Source organism: Protopterus annectens, chromosome 2.part0 (genome assembly GCF_019279795.1).
Source record: "Protopterus annectens isolate FY-2018-M chromosome 2.part0, PAN1.0, whole genome shotgun sequence".
Lineage (NCBI taxonomy): Eukaryota > Metazoa > Chordata > Ceratodontiformes > Protopteridae > Protopterus > Protopterus annectens.
In genome coordinates this window covers 1,893,280,094-1,893,295,250 of record NC_056728.1, presented here as the reverse complement: position 1 = coordinate 1,893,295,250, position 15,157 = coordinate 1,893,280,094, and the positions used below count along the sequence as shown (strand labels likewise).

At 32.2% G+C, this 15,157-nt stretch overlaps 1 protein-coding gene across 1 annotated transcript in view; it reads left to right on the top strand.

Moving 5' to 3' along the window:
• LINGO2 (leucine rich repeat and Ig domain containing 2) overlaps nucleotides 1-15,157 on the top strand; it is a 6,800,733-nt gene that overhangs the window by 4,595,526 nt on the left and 2,190,050 nt on the right. The window contains exon 11 of the mRNA XM_044061897.1: nucleotides 1,457-1,532. The gene's annotated coding sequence lies outside the window, so the exon portion shown is untranslated. The remainder of the gene's footprint in view (nucleotides 1-1,456; nucleotides 1,533-15,157) is intronic.

The window sequence follows — 15,157 nt, the reverse complement described above, 5'->3', positions numbered from 1 at the left end:
GTTGTTCTACTGCTTTAAAGATGCTGTTTAACGATCCGTATGTGTTAGGACAGTATCGTAGAAAAATGCTCAACAACAAATATTTTTAAAACTAAAAAAAAAAATGAAAGGATACTGCCAAATTGACCAAGTGATCTGAAGTAGACACGGATAGGTGTGTAACAAAACAATGTTTGCAAAAAAAAAAAAAACAGTGATTTTTGTCTATATTTTTATGGATTATTTATTGTCATGCATTGAATAGAATGGAAGAGTACAGAATTTAATGAGTTTATGCAATACTGAAATAACAAGAACATGAGAATAGTTAGTGGCTGTGGACCATCAGAGGTCCATTAAAAGCACTATATCTCTTTTGTTGTTTTGAGACTCTGTCCATAGAAGGGTTTCAGTTCACATTGACCAGGTCTCCTGTTGGCGAAAAAGTGAGCTTGCAGCTTAAAAAACAATGGGATGCTAAATGTTACAAGAGATGTATGTTTAGCCCAGTGGGAAAAACTGATGATATGAAAGGAGCTCTAATCCTGTAGACTTGAATAAAAACATATGCATTCCTTGTTCTCTCTGTCAGGATGCATATATTATTATTACCTTCTTATTATTGACCCTGTTGGTTCCAATAGGTCTGTGACATGTTTTCAGATGAGAGCCAAACTGGCATTTTTGCAAAGTAGTGGAAATCTGACCCGATTAAAAAAAAATCCCCTTACTATTGGATGTAGAAACTCCTCTGTATTGTCTTAAATCCAGGTACATGGGATTTTGCTTTACTGCATTATCGAAAGAATAGCACCTCCTGATTTTAGCAACTCCTTATGCCATCCGGAATTGTCAGCATTAGCACACTAATTAAAATATCTGATGCTGGAAAAGAAGCTGCAACCTTGTTATTTGGCCAGCATCAGTGAAAGGGGTTCTATTTGCCATATCAATAGAACCATTTCTATTACACAGTGTTATTCTGTTCACTAATACATAGAGACTAGAATACTTTTCTCTTCATACACTCCTGATTTTTAAAGAAATGTCTGATGGCAGAAAGTATGACAATTCATGTTTAGGCAAATATTGTTTGCAAATTCATATTGCAGTCAGTTTTTGACAATGTTCAATGCTTATTATATAGATGTAAAATTGTACTTCTTATTCCTACTGAATGTAACAGCTGTAATGATGCCAATGTGGATTACGAAATATTGCCTTCAAATACAATACAAGTAAACCCAAACACACTGCTCCAAATATCTGTTCTTTTAATGAATATTTGGCCTTTAGGAGTATATAATTGCACAATGAGGTTTCTAAAACCCAAAACTGAGTATTTAAGATACATTTTTTTAGTGACTCATTGAAGTACTATATAGATACTATTGTTAAGGGTTCTTGCCATTTACATGTGACGTAATTAGAACCAGTAGTTGTAATCCTCAACATGAAATATGTTTTACTTTTTTAGGATTGTATTAATCAGCTAGAACTGAAGATCCACACAGTGACAATACAGCACCACAAGATGTCTGACCAAACGCAAGGTAGGATCTCAATTTAAATATTAAATTTACTTTACTGTTGATTTCCGCAACATTGTCTTCAAATCTTGACACTTGTAGATAATGTTCAACATTGGGGTTATTCTTATATTTTGGTACTCAGATGATTCCATGAAAATGAATTATACCTTTATGGTGAATTGTAGAAAGAGACATTGAACTTATATATTTTATGAGCCAAGGTTATGTGTATTGATTTCTGTTAATATTTTATTTATCACTGTATTCATATTTGCATATGTAATTTGTCACTGTATCACATTGTTGATAAGCAATGACTGAGTACATGATTAAACTTACAGACTGTCCCAAACACATTGGGAAGAAGAAAGCATCTACCAGCAGCACGAGCCAACAAATAAGGATTAATGTTGTAGTTTTTGTCACTGCCAAACATATTCACTCTATTTATTTTTCTAATACAATTTATAATCAGTGGGACTTAACAACAATTAATCCAGTCTATAAGAACACAGTAATAGACTATGTTTTTGTAGATGCATTCACTTCACTTCTTTATTATGATAAAGAACTGATATGCTCTGAATAATACAGATTCTACAGATTCAGGACTGCTCCAAGACAGCAGACCAGCTTTGTTGTAGTTTACTTTTTCTGCAAGATGACTGACAGAGGCACTTAGTAATCTTTATAATGTCCAATAAATACTTTTATTTCTCTACACCAATGGGGATGATGATGGTATGTACAAAAATGACTTTGAGGTAGCTTAGCAGAGTGATGCTTAACCTATCTTGATAGTAATGTAAATGTTTGGTGTGAATAGTTGTAGAAGTAATGTCCTTAGTAACTACAGTGGAGTGTACACACATTCAGCCTAATTTGTTGCATACATTCTTTTGAGAAATGTTATCAATGTATGTGATTGATGTGATTACAATATCTTATGCTCCTAGGATGAAGGATATAGATGCAAATCTGTAGGGTTATACTGGTGCTATTCAGATCTGGATAAACTAGTATGGATGGGTTCCAAAAAATTTCAAAATGTTGCACAAAATGTTATTTGTTTTCAGATTGAGAATATGCATTGTGACAAATCTAGGTAACACTTGCATAATAAATACACAACACTATGCATTCAGAAATTTTTTTTCATTTAACATTTATATAAAAGAACATTTTTGTTCTTAAAACATAGAGTGCCATTCTTACTTAAAAAGATAACTCCAATTATGTTATGAAGTTTATCTTTTTCTATGATTTATGAATCAGATTCTCTGTGCAGTATATCTCTGCAGTGCTTATTCATTATAGGTTTAATAAAATATCTAAGACCTTGGGAAACCTATGTAAAATAGATACACTCTGAAAGTCACAAAGCATGAACTCTTTTTTTTTTTTTTTTGCATGCAGCAAGACCCCCTACACCCTGATGTAGAGGCAATACCCTATACACACACACACACACACACACACACACACACACATATATGTGTGTGTGTGTGTGTGTGTGTGTGTGTGTGTGTACCTATATATATATATATATTATATATATATGTATACATACATGTATAGATATATATATATATATATATATATATATATATATATATATATATATATATATATATATATGTGTGTGTGTGTGTGTTATTTATATATCTTCTTCTTCTTTTGACTTTTCCCAGTTAGGGTTCACCACAGTGGATCACCTGTCCGCTCATGATTGGCAGTGGAGTTCTACTGTGTTAAGTTCCCAGCCCAGCGCCCAATCTTCCACAGAAGGCACACACATGCATGCACTCACGCCTAGGGCCAATTTAGAGTGTCCAATCCACCTACAACTTGTCTTTGGGATGTGGGAGGAAACCAGAGCACCCGGAGGAAACCCACGCGACCACAGCGAGGACATGTAGACTCTGCACAGAAGGCATCCCAGCAGAGGATCAAAACGGAGAGCCTCTTGCTGTGAGGCAGCAACGCTAACCGCTGCACCACCATGGTGTGACCGCCCTGTGTGTATATATATATATATATATATATATATATATATATATAAAGATATGGATACACACACACACACACACACACACACACACACACACACACATATATATATATATATATATATATATATATATATATATATATATACTTGAGAAAGAGAAAGAAAGGAATACAATCCCAGCACTTACTTTTTGCACTTTTCTGGTTGTAATTGCACTTACAAGACTCTGGTGACCTTCAGGAGAAGTTCTGAACAAGTTTCAACTTGTCGTTGACTTACAGTAGATTTTTCTTCATCATTACATTGCAAAAGAACTATACAAACTGGACCCAAACTAAGCATAGGGAGGAAATGGAATTAGTAATAATGTCCAGAAACTTCCAGTACCAGTACCCTTACATTTGTTATTAAGTAGGTCATTTAAGTATGGGGAAATTCAGTGAGATTGGAGACTTGCACATGTTAAACCCATCTTTAATGGAAAGCGGAGTAGGAAAAACTCAGAACTATACAGACATATACGTTTACTATCATGTTGAGGAAAATAATGGAGGAGGTTATTTTGGAAAATTATTGCCAGAAATGTAAAAGTTGGGACTTGAAACCATACATCAGCATGCATATGCTGAAACTAGATCAATTACCACCTGTAAAAGGATATTCTATAAAAATACAGGAACAATTATAAATGAAAAATTGTGTTGTCATGTAATTTAGATAGACATAACTTCAGCATTTGATAGGGTTATGCACAACATTTAACAACACCATCTAGGTATTGATGTACTCTTGATAGGATGGATAGATGCATAGCTTGCAAACCGAACACGGCAAGTATCATACAGCAATGGGACAGATGAAAGTTTAGGTTACAGTCAGGGTGTTGCACAGGTTTTTGTCTTTGTCCAATACCTGTTCAGGTTGTATCTTTCAGATCTATGTTTTTTTTAATTTACGGTGATCTACAGTATGTGTGCCGATGATTTGAAAATGGGTAAACTGATCACATGTGTTACAGATGGCATATCTGCAAAACAACATGACTAAATGACCATTTGGGCTCAGGAGACTAATATGCTGCTTAATACACCAGAAACTAAGCATATGAGATTTGTGTGACAAAGACTGAAAGGTGCATATGCAGTACATCATACAGTTATTGAAATGACACTGGCATATGGGTGAGTCACCTTTTTTGATCATATAAATCAATTGGTTAATACTAGTTGCAGAACTATAGTTTATATAAAATAATTTATGAAGTCTAGGAAATCAGAATGATTAAATACGTTTTTTGTTAGTTACATTAGAACCAAACTTGCGTATTGAATAACAATAATGACACCTTATTAGAAAATATGCATGATTAAACTGGAGAGAGTGCAATGGATGTGAAAACCTAGGCTGGTATGAAAGGCTAAAATATCTGAATTTGTATGCCTCATATAGACATTTAAGAGGAGACCTTATTCTGGTATATAGGGCATTTAGGGACCACTACCTCTGGGAATACTTGGGACTATAATAGGTAGCAGGGAATCATCAGGTGACCTATGTAGAACAATATACAGGAATGATACGTGTACTTATTGGTTCTCAGATTGAGTAACTGATGCATGGAATAGACTATCAAATTACATTAAAGCAAATGCTAGTTTAGATTTTTTTAGATATTTTTAGAAGAATCTGGACACATCTGAAAGGAGCAATTTCTCTGGTATATTGGCAGGCTAGAAGGGCATTATTCCCTGTGCATGAACTATTTGTATATATGTATGCATTACTGATATACTAAGGTAAGGAAAATGTAAATGATCAAATCTTATTTAATTAGTAAATTATAATTTAATACCTAACAGATAACTGATTTGTTGCTATTGGGGTTGTGTGCATTATGTTAGTGACGTGCAAATTACATTTGATTTTTTTTTCCGTTATTAGGGTTTACCTCAGATAGCTATAGGTATATAAAAGCAGTTTAAATGCACCAGTCAGATCCATTTAGTGTTTACAATATGTTATTTATATAAGAATGTACTTTTATCTTTTTTAACCATTTAATGGGAATAAAAGATGCTGAAATCTATACTGGCCAATGCACTAGACAAGAGTCCTTACTATATGGTAGACAAGCATCAATGGAACATAAGTAGTATGTATGAATAAGAGACTTGGAATCAATAAAGGAGATGCAAAAGACATTTTGAAAATTGATGCTATGCGATGTGTGACTGAGGAAGAAAACGATGTTTGCTTCATGCAGCACTCATAAATGGCAGTGTAGTTATAACAGTTACAGCAAAATGTTTGGTGATCCTCATGAAAAGGGTGGAGAAACATGGTAACAGCATTGTTTAAAGCACACAGGAGCTAGGGCTATCAAAGGATGTGCAGGGCTGCACTGTGTAATTAGGATGAGACAGAGTAGAACTGAAGAAACTCATGACAGTGCTGGGAATGCCAGTTCGAGGTATGTACTCTAAAGCAAGTGGTTAAAATAATGGACTTCTTGTTAGCTGTAAAAGTATACATAGGAGCAGATGTAGAAAGAAATAGCAAATGTCTAGTGAAAAGGTAAATTTATTAGGAGAATAGAGAAGAGAAGTAAAACTGTGGATGTAGGAGACATAATCTTTGAAGCAGAACCTGGGCTGATCTGACTTCAGAGCTCCCAGGACCAGAATATGTATGGAGAATAAACTATAAATAACTTTGGTACAAAGAGTTTCTCAGTGATTAACAAAGTCAACAAGAAAATTCAAAGATCATTCTTTTTTTCTCAATTTATTTTTCATATACATTTGAATGAATTCCATAGTATTTATACATAACATCTTAAATAACTATGTACACTATTTACATTAGCCTGACACTATAACAGATCTCAATGTATGCAGTTACTTTATTAGTATGTCCAATTCATTATCAGAGTGTCTGATCAAATATTGTATAGTGTCAATCAATGATAAGACTTTTCCCCAAGGGTTGTTGGTTAAATGGCTTTAGATACATTCTTAGTTCTTTAATTTTAATTTCCAATAATGCTGTGGTCCTCAGTAGGCTGTAGAAGTCTTCCAAAGTTGGTACTGTGTTTGTATTCCATCTTCTTGTTATACACTTCTTTGAAATTGCAAGTATAGTCCATACTAGATACATGTTGGACTTATTCAAATGAGGACCTTTGTTCACATTTAATAATACAAGAGCTTTAGTTAAATAAAATGATTCATTAAATAAAGCTTGTAGAAAGTTATTAATACCATTCCAAAATGGCTTAATTTTAACACAATCAAAGAAAATGAGGTTCCAATCTGCATTGTGTACTTGCTCACATCTCCAACATATTGCATTTATGGAAGAACTAATTTTACGGATTCTGTCTGGGGTTAAGAATGCTCTGTGCAAGCATTTCCAATTAAAAACTTTCCAGTATTGTATAGAGGATATATATTTTATCGATACTATGATATTTGTTTTAATATCTTCAGTTAACTGTATTGAGTGTCCTTTTGTTATATATTTCCAATATGAGGTTTTGGGTGTTGTTTTATAGTTTATCTATATTTTGTAACATTTTGAAATACTGTTTCCCATGTCAAAGTCATTATATATGATTTCATATATATATTGTAAATTTAGGTGTTTCTTTAAATGAAGAATTGTTAATTATTCTACTTAAATCTTGTGAATATGACAGAATACTCTGTAAAGTTAGCCAGTCCTGTTGTGGAATGTTGTATTCTGTTTTTATTACTTCCATATCTAAACCTTTTATTTTTTTGATACATTGCAGCCAACAAACAAATCCTTTCTGTTACCAGGAATTAATAATCTCTATATATATTTCACATGGAAATTTCTTTGTGACTATAAATGGTGTTAAAAAGATCAAACTAGATTTTTAAATCTATATTTGCATTAATAATTTTCCTAAATGAGTTAATGTAATAATTAATTATATGAGTTTTACTGGGTTTAGTAATGTTATATTGCATACTAATACATAATATGTGCCATGGTAAATTGGTTTTAGCTGTTATTTGAAATTGTTTTTGTAAATCAAATTCATTTATTGATATTACAGTTCGTAATTCTTTCCAATTTGCAGAGTAATTTGGACATCTCCAGTCTGAGATTGTTTTCAATATTGATGCTTTTATATATGTTTCTATATCAGGAAAGTTTAATCCTCTCTGTTTCCATGGTCTGATATGATGTATTAAAGCTATTCTGTTTCTTTTGCGAAACCATAAAAATTTTATTAGGCATGAATTTATTTCTTTTTTCCGTTCTGGTAACAGTTGTATTGCCAAGGCCATATATAGGATCTTGGGCAGTAAAACCATTTTTATTAACTGTAGTCTATCTTTAAATGTTAATATTATTTTGTTCCATTTTTCCACAGATATTTTAATTGTATTGATGACATTATTGTACTTTTTTGAGACTAATTCATTATTATCCTTGCATAACTCAATTCCTAGATATTTTAAGGTAGATTCTTGTTTCCCTATGATGTGATCCCGCTTAATCTGCAGTTTTTTTTTTATTTAAAAATAAAAATTTTGATTTTGATTTATTGAAATGGAGTTTTGAAGTAATGTGAAATTTGTCAATTAATACATCTAATTCTTCTAATGTCTCTTTTGTATTAGATAATGTTAGTAATATGTCATCAGCAAATAGCATTACTTTAGAATTGCATTGTTTATAAACATCTATTCCTTTGATTTTTATATTGTTACAAATTGAATCTGCCAATATTTCAATAGTCAGAACAAATAGAATTGGTGACATGGGACATCCTTATTTAGTGCCTTTTTATATGTATAGATTCAGAGGTAAAAGGACCTAACTTGACATATGCTAAATTATTTGTATATATATATATATATATATATATATATATATATATATATATATATATATATATAGATTCACTTCAATTCACTGAACTTTCAATTCACTGACTTTCATTTCACTGACACCATTTCACTGAAATTCATTTCACTGAAACTTCATTTCACTGAAAGTTCATTTCACTGACAAGTATTATTACAAAGTAAATGGAATATGCCCCCTTCCCCACTGTAGTGTGACGCTGGAGTTAGAATATATAGTTAGGTGGGTGTGGGGGGCAGAGCCCCCCACATCGGGGGGTGTGGGGGCGCAGCCCCCCCACTTACTTTTCTTTTACTAAGCAATATTATATCAAAACGTAAGAATATCATATGAAATGAAGTGGGGGGCTGCACCTCCCACCCCCCCAATGTGGGGGGCTCTGCCCCCCACACCCCCTAACTATATATTCTAACTCCAGGGTCACACTACAGTGGGGAAGGGGGAATATTTCATTTTATTGCTAATTATAGTTGTCAGTGAAATGAACTTTCAATGAAATGAAGTTTCAGTGAAATGAATTTCAGTGAAATGGTGTCAGTGAAATGAAAGTCAGTGAATTGAAAGTTCAGTGAATTGAAATGAACCCATATATATATATATATATATATATATATATATATATATATATATATATATATATATATATATATATATTTATATTCTTTAGAAGATGAGCAAAGGATGCAGGGAATTCAAATAGCATTAGGATTTTGAATAAATAGTCCCAGTTTAGGAAATGAAATGTTTTCTCTATGTCTAAGCTAATTAAGAGTGTTTCTTTATTTTCTTTATTAACATATCCTATAAGAGAAATTATCCTTTTAATATTGTCATGGGTGTGTCTATGATATATAAATCCAGTTTGATCATTATTTATTGTTTTGGATAGTGGTATTTTGATTCTGTTAGTTAATATTGTCATAAATATCTTATATTCATTATTTATTAATGATATAGGTCTATATGAGGTACAGAGGTTTGGGGATTTGTTTTCCTATAGGATTTATGTGATTAAGGAATATCTCAAGATGGTAGCATTAAAGCTTGTAACTGAATTTCTAATAGAGTTTTATAGATGAGAAATAGTATCTTTGAAGGAAGAAATGTATGTATTTCCATAATTATGCCATCTATACATGGAGCTTTATTATTTTTATCCTCTTTTACTGTATCTGTAATTTCTTTGTAGGATATAGGTGCTTGCAGATCAAGTTTTAATTTTTATTTTTTTTTATATTAGAACATTTTTAATCTAGATTTAATTGATCAATATGTATATTTCCTTTTTGGAAATGTTCCATATAGTGATTTCTATGGGCATCAAGAATGTCACCTATATCCAAGGCATTTTTCCCTTTATTTTCATGGAAGATACTTTTAATCTTATTAGCTTTTGATTGTATTTTGATTCTTGTGGATAAATTAGGTAGATATTTGGGAAAAATGGCCAAGGTATTAATTTTTAGTTTTTCTAAAGCTAAACTACTTTTATGTGTTAGAATTTCATTGTATTTATTGTTTAATGATTCTGCTTTCTTTTTCATCTCCAAATGATTTTGATTTTTTTTCAGCTTTTACTGACAAAGGTTTGGATTGTAGATCTAATAATTCAGAATCCCATTCGCTGATTTTTTTATACCAAGTTAGGGTTTTACCATATATGTAAGCTTTTAATGAGTGCCATAACATTATTTTATTTACTCTGTGGTGTAATTAATATCTAAGAAGAACTGTAATTTAGATAGTAACCAGGTGTAACAGATGTCCCCAATGTCCCTTTATAGCAGGTGAAAAATCTATTTATTTGCCCAATCTACGAACTACCCTAAAAGCAAATAAATATAGTAGTTGCTACACAAAAGGCCTGGTCTATTTGGCATATTGTACATTCTGTTGGTGTTTCTACGTAGGGAAAACAGAGAGACAACTACGTAGAAGAATATACGAACATATCAGAGACATTAACCGTAAGAATGTAAACAATGCACTTTACAGGCACTCTACAGTTTGTCCTAATGCTAATTTCAAATTCTGGGCCTTGGAAACAGTTGAGCCTCCCGATAGAGGGGGAGACTGGGTAACAAAATTGTTATATAGGGAAATGATATGGCAGCTTAGATTAGACGCCTGTAATGGTAAAGGGCTGAATGATGTTATATCTATTACACCAGCACTAAAACTATTGGCTTCTGATCCTAAGAAACACACCCATTCCTTATAACAAGATTATATTCTCTCCTTTTATTTCTTGTACTGTATATATATATATATATATATATATATATATATATATATATATATATATATATATATTTTTTTTTTTATCTCCAGAATTGCATTTATCTGACTGTGTTTTACTCATCCTACATTTGGTTTTATTCCATTCCAGTGTAATATGTCTCACATATTATTAGTACGTATATACAATATTTATTTACATAATTTTAACAACACATGATTTTTAATTAAATATACATTTTTTAACAATACAATATTTATATTATTTTTCTAATTTATAATGTGTACACTTAATTTAATATTTAATACTCAATATTTATTGTATATTACTATATATTATTGTATATTTTATATATATTACTATACCTTTTTATATTTAAAATAGTGGCACTTTATATGTGGATGTCTTTTTTCATACACGCCAGTGCTAAGAAAATAATAGATACGAATGGTTTTATTTACTTGACATACTGAGTGATTCACACAACTTGCTATAGCTTTAAGGGTTTTTCAATTACAACAGTCAATTATATAGATTGTTTGTGGCCAATTTTAACTATGGTTAATTGAATTATGATTAATGCACATGTATTAGTGTGTATATAAAAGTGGCGCCTTTTTCCTATTTTATTGATTCTGAAGAGGTCTCCAGGGTGGAGACGAAAGCGCTCAATCCTTCTTTTTTGTCATTTGTAACCTGTTGTTGGAACTTACTTAAATCATTACCTGTGTTTTATGTGAACATTGATGAAAGTTAGTGCATTTTAATTATCAGTGCATCCCTCTTCCCCCCATTTCCTACACATAAGGATTTTCATATCTGTCATTTCTTATTATAAAATGAGTGAAATTATAGGTTAAAAAACAACAAATTCACTTATTGTGATTAATGATTACAAGTTCCCTTTCCATATTCATAAATTGCCATTTTTATGGCATATACTGAAAGTTTATAGAGTTACATGGCAAAATTCTATTTAGTATAATCAGCAATGATTAAACTGAGTGATTATTGTCAATTTAATTGTATTTGTTCAGAATGTGATTGTTACATTCTGTGACATTCCTAGTTCAGGCTTCTATTGTTTCCCTTGAACAACATTGTCAGTTTGATGTCATGTATAAAACATTAGTAACCTTGGTAACAGCTTAATTATTATGTATGGTCAAGATGGGTTACAAAACCATAATTCAAGTTAAAGCAATTATATGACTGGTTATGCACATTTACTTATATGAGAAAATCATCATGCCTCCCCTTGATGTTCAATATAGTGTATGTCATTTATGACAAGTTAAAATAGTAGTGTTATTATACAGAAGCCCATGTTATTATACTGTCATCAATTTAACACTATTTGTTCAGAATATGATTGTTATATACTGTGACATTTCAAGTTCAGGCTTCTATTGTTTCTCTTGAACAACTTTGTCAGTTTGATGTCATGTTTAAAACATTAGTTACCTTGGTAACTGCTTAAGTATTATATATGGTCAAGCTGGGTTACAAAAACAACAATTCAAGTTAAAGTAATTACATGACTTGTTATGCATATTTACTTATATAAGAAAATTATCATGCTTCCCCTTGATGTTAAATATGTATGTCATTTATGACAAGTTGATACAGTAGAATTATTATACATAAGCCATGTAATCAAATCCTGTCTTTAATATCAAAATTCAGCAGACTGCTTCATCTTGTAAGAAAATTATATATTTTATCTAGATTTACTAAAATGATACATTACATAACTATTGTGTGTGTGTTTTTTTTTGGCTGTTGCTTAGTTATTTGAGAGACCACACGCTGCAATGCTTATTCTTATTATTAGTTCCTTCCAAGCATGTTTATACAGTCCATAGACTTTAAATTTAGAGACCCTTCTAGTTTCTTATTTGTTTTAAGTATATTTCCATCCTTACATACACACATATCAATACTTCAAGCACGAGCAACAATGCCCAACCACTTTTGCCAGAATACCATTCAATAGTTCATGTGGTGTGTTTCCAGGCTGTTCTTAAAATATCCAAACCAATATTTGTCCTGTTCCATTTTACCAGCCTGTTCCATGCAGTGGCCACTTTGCTAGTGAACCACTCAATATACCTTCCCTTCCCACACATATTTCCACAAAGGAAATCTGATGACTCTTTAGCACTTCCCAGCAACCCCAAACACCCCAACAATCCGCTATCATCATATGCCCATCATGTCTGAGCAAGCTCACCTCCCAGACCATTGCAAAGGGTACTGCACAAGACCAAGTGCTCTTAGTCTTTCACAATAACTCAAACTTTCACTCTTATGTAAGTCCGAAATGTGTTTGGACTAAAATACATTTTAAATATAAAATTGCACGTATTATTTATTTATTTGTTTTTTTATCAAGAATCAACTTAATGAGCTAAACAAAGTGTTGGGGGAGATCAATATGTGTACATGTGGTTTAATACAGCCCTTTTATTATATATATATATATATATATATATATATTTGTTTTTTTTTAAAACCAAAAACTTCTTTGCCAAGAATCATCTCGGAGGCTCCTCAGAGCCATTAAGTATTATAGTAACTCTTTCTCCATTACCATAGCAACCTGGGAGCGTCAGTGTGTGTTAGTGTGTCAGTGTAATGCATGCCAGAGGGTTGCAATGCACCTGAAGCAACGCTTCACTTCACTGCAACTTCAAGCCTAAATTCCCTCCCTTTCAGTGAGGCAGCTGCCAGAAAAAAAATGGAGAGCAAACAGATAAAAAAAAAAAAAAAAACCTCTCAACAAGCCGCCACTACAAGAGATACCACATTCTTCCTGCCTTCCCACTTCTCAGTAAGCAGATGTATAAACAAACTATTCTCTGCCAAAATATCCCAAATCACAGTTTTATCTACCTCCTTCCACTAGATCAAGGCTAAAACACCAAATGTCTCTTCCTAATGCACGCTCAGTAAACCTCAATCACAAGCTGCAACCCACAGCTTCCCGGAAACAAAAACGGCAACATACAGCAGCTGCCAGACACAGCTGCATCTGCACACACCATGTCAGGCCTAATCAAATAGCATTCAAAGCTATGATACCTGCCATAATTGATATTAAATATGTTTATACAAAATAATAATGACATTTGTACTAGCTCCCAGACACAGCTGCATCCATGCACACCACACCATATCTGGATTGATCAAACAGCACTCATAGCTGTGATACCTGCCATAATTGATATTAACTATATTTAGACAGAATAATGATGACATTTGTACTAAGAGCTTGCTACTATTATTTAACCAGGTTATACATGACATTTCTAAATCATACGTTAACTGAAGAAGGCATTAGTCTCCATGACAGCATTTTTTTTCAAAACACTCTACTGTTACTGCTATTATATATGATGTTAATTTGTTACATTTGAGTCTAAACTCTGATAAATGGTACCTTGATGAATTAGTTAATTAATTACTTAAATTATTATAAATAAAATCAATGAAAAATGAACAAAATAAGTATTCATTTTGTTTAAGTAGGGGAATAGAAACTTCTATGTTTGTATTATATGTTGCTTTGTTTGGCTTATATATAATGTAAATAGTGACCCATCTTGACCTACCTTTTTTGTGAAGAATTATTGGACTCTTTGAACATTCTGAATAAATCATTACTGTTTCTCAGTTGTTTCAGAAACCCTCTTTCTTTTAAATAAAACACACATGACAACTGATTTACCATATCAGCTGATACTTTCAGAGATGTCGTTATAAGAGTTATTTTTTAGGACAGCTATCTTGGAATCAGTTTTTTGTTTCTTCTTTCTAGCACCAGTCCAAAGATTTGTTTCTTTTATTCTTTAAAGAGTAGGGGCCATCCATTCCATTTCTTCTGGGATAGACACTATGTTATTGTTTTTGATGAATATAGTAGCTTCTTCTAAGTCATTAAGGGTTCTCATCTCATTGGCAAAAAGCATTTTTATCTTTGCTGGAAAGGCCAATTGTGATTTAATGTTGTTTTGTTTCAAAAGTTTTTATTATTGGCCAGACTTTTTTTCCTTTGTTCTAGTATTCTGGAAGAATAATCATTGTCAAACCTTAGCAGGCTTTGATTGTATTTTAAGGGTGATTTTCTCCAAGCAGATGTTAATACTAGTTCCTTGTCCAGAAATGAAAGAAATTTTATAACTATGGCTCTAGGTGGAATATATGTTGAGTTAGAAGCAGGTTTCCTCAGTGCTCTATGCACCCTTTCCATTCCAAATGAAAGTCCCTCTTTCAAGTCTAAAAATTTCAGGAATCCAGGTTGTTAAGAATGAAATAATGTCTTCTTCTGTGTTTTCAGGCAGACCAAAGATCCTTATGTTGTTTCTCCTTTCCCTGTTTTCTAAGTCATCTATTTTGTCAAGCAGCCATGTATTCTGTTTAAGCAGAAATTCTGTTTGGAATTCTTCCTCTTTGAACCTCCCTTCAATGTCATTTAGAGAAATCTATATATGT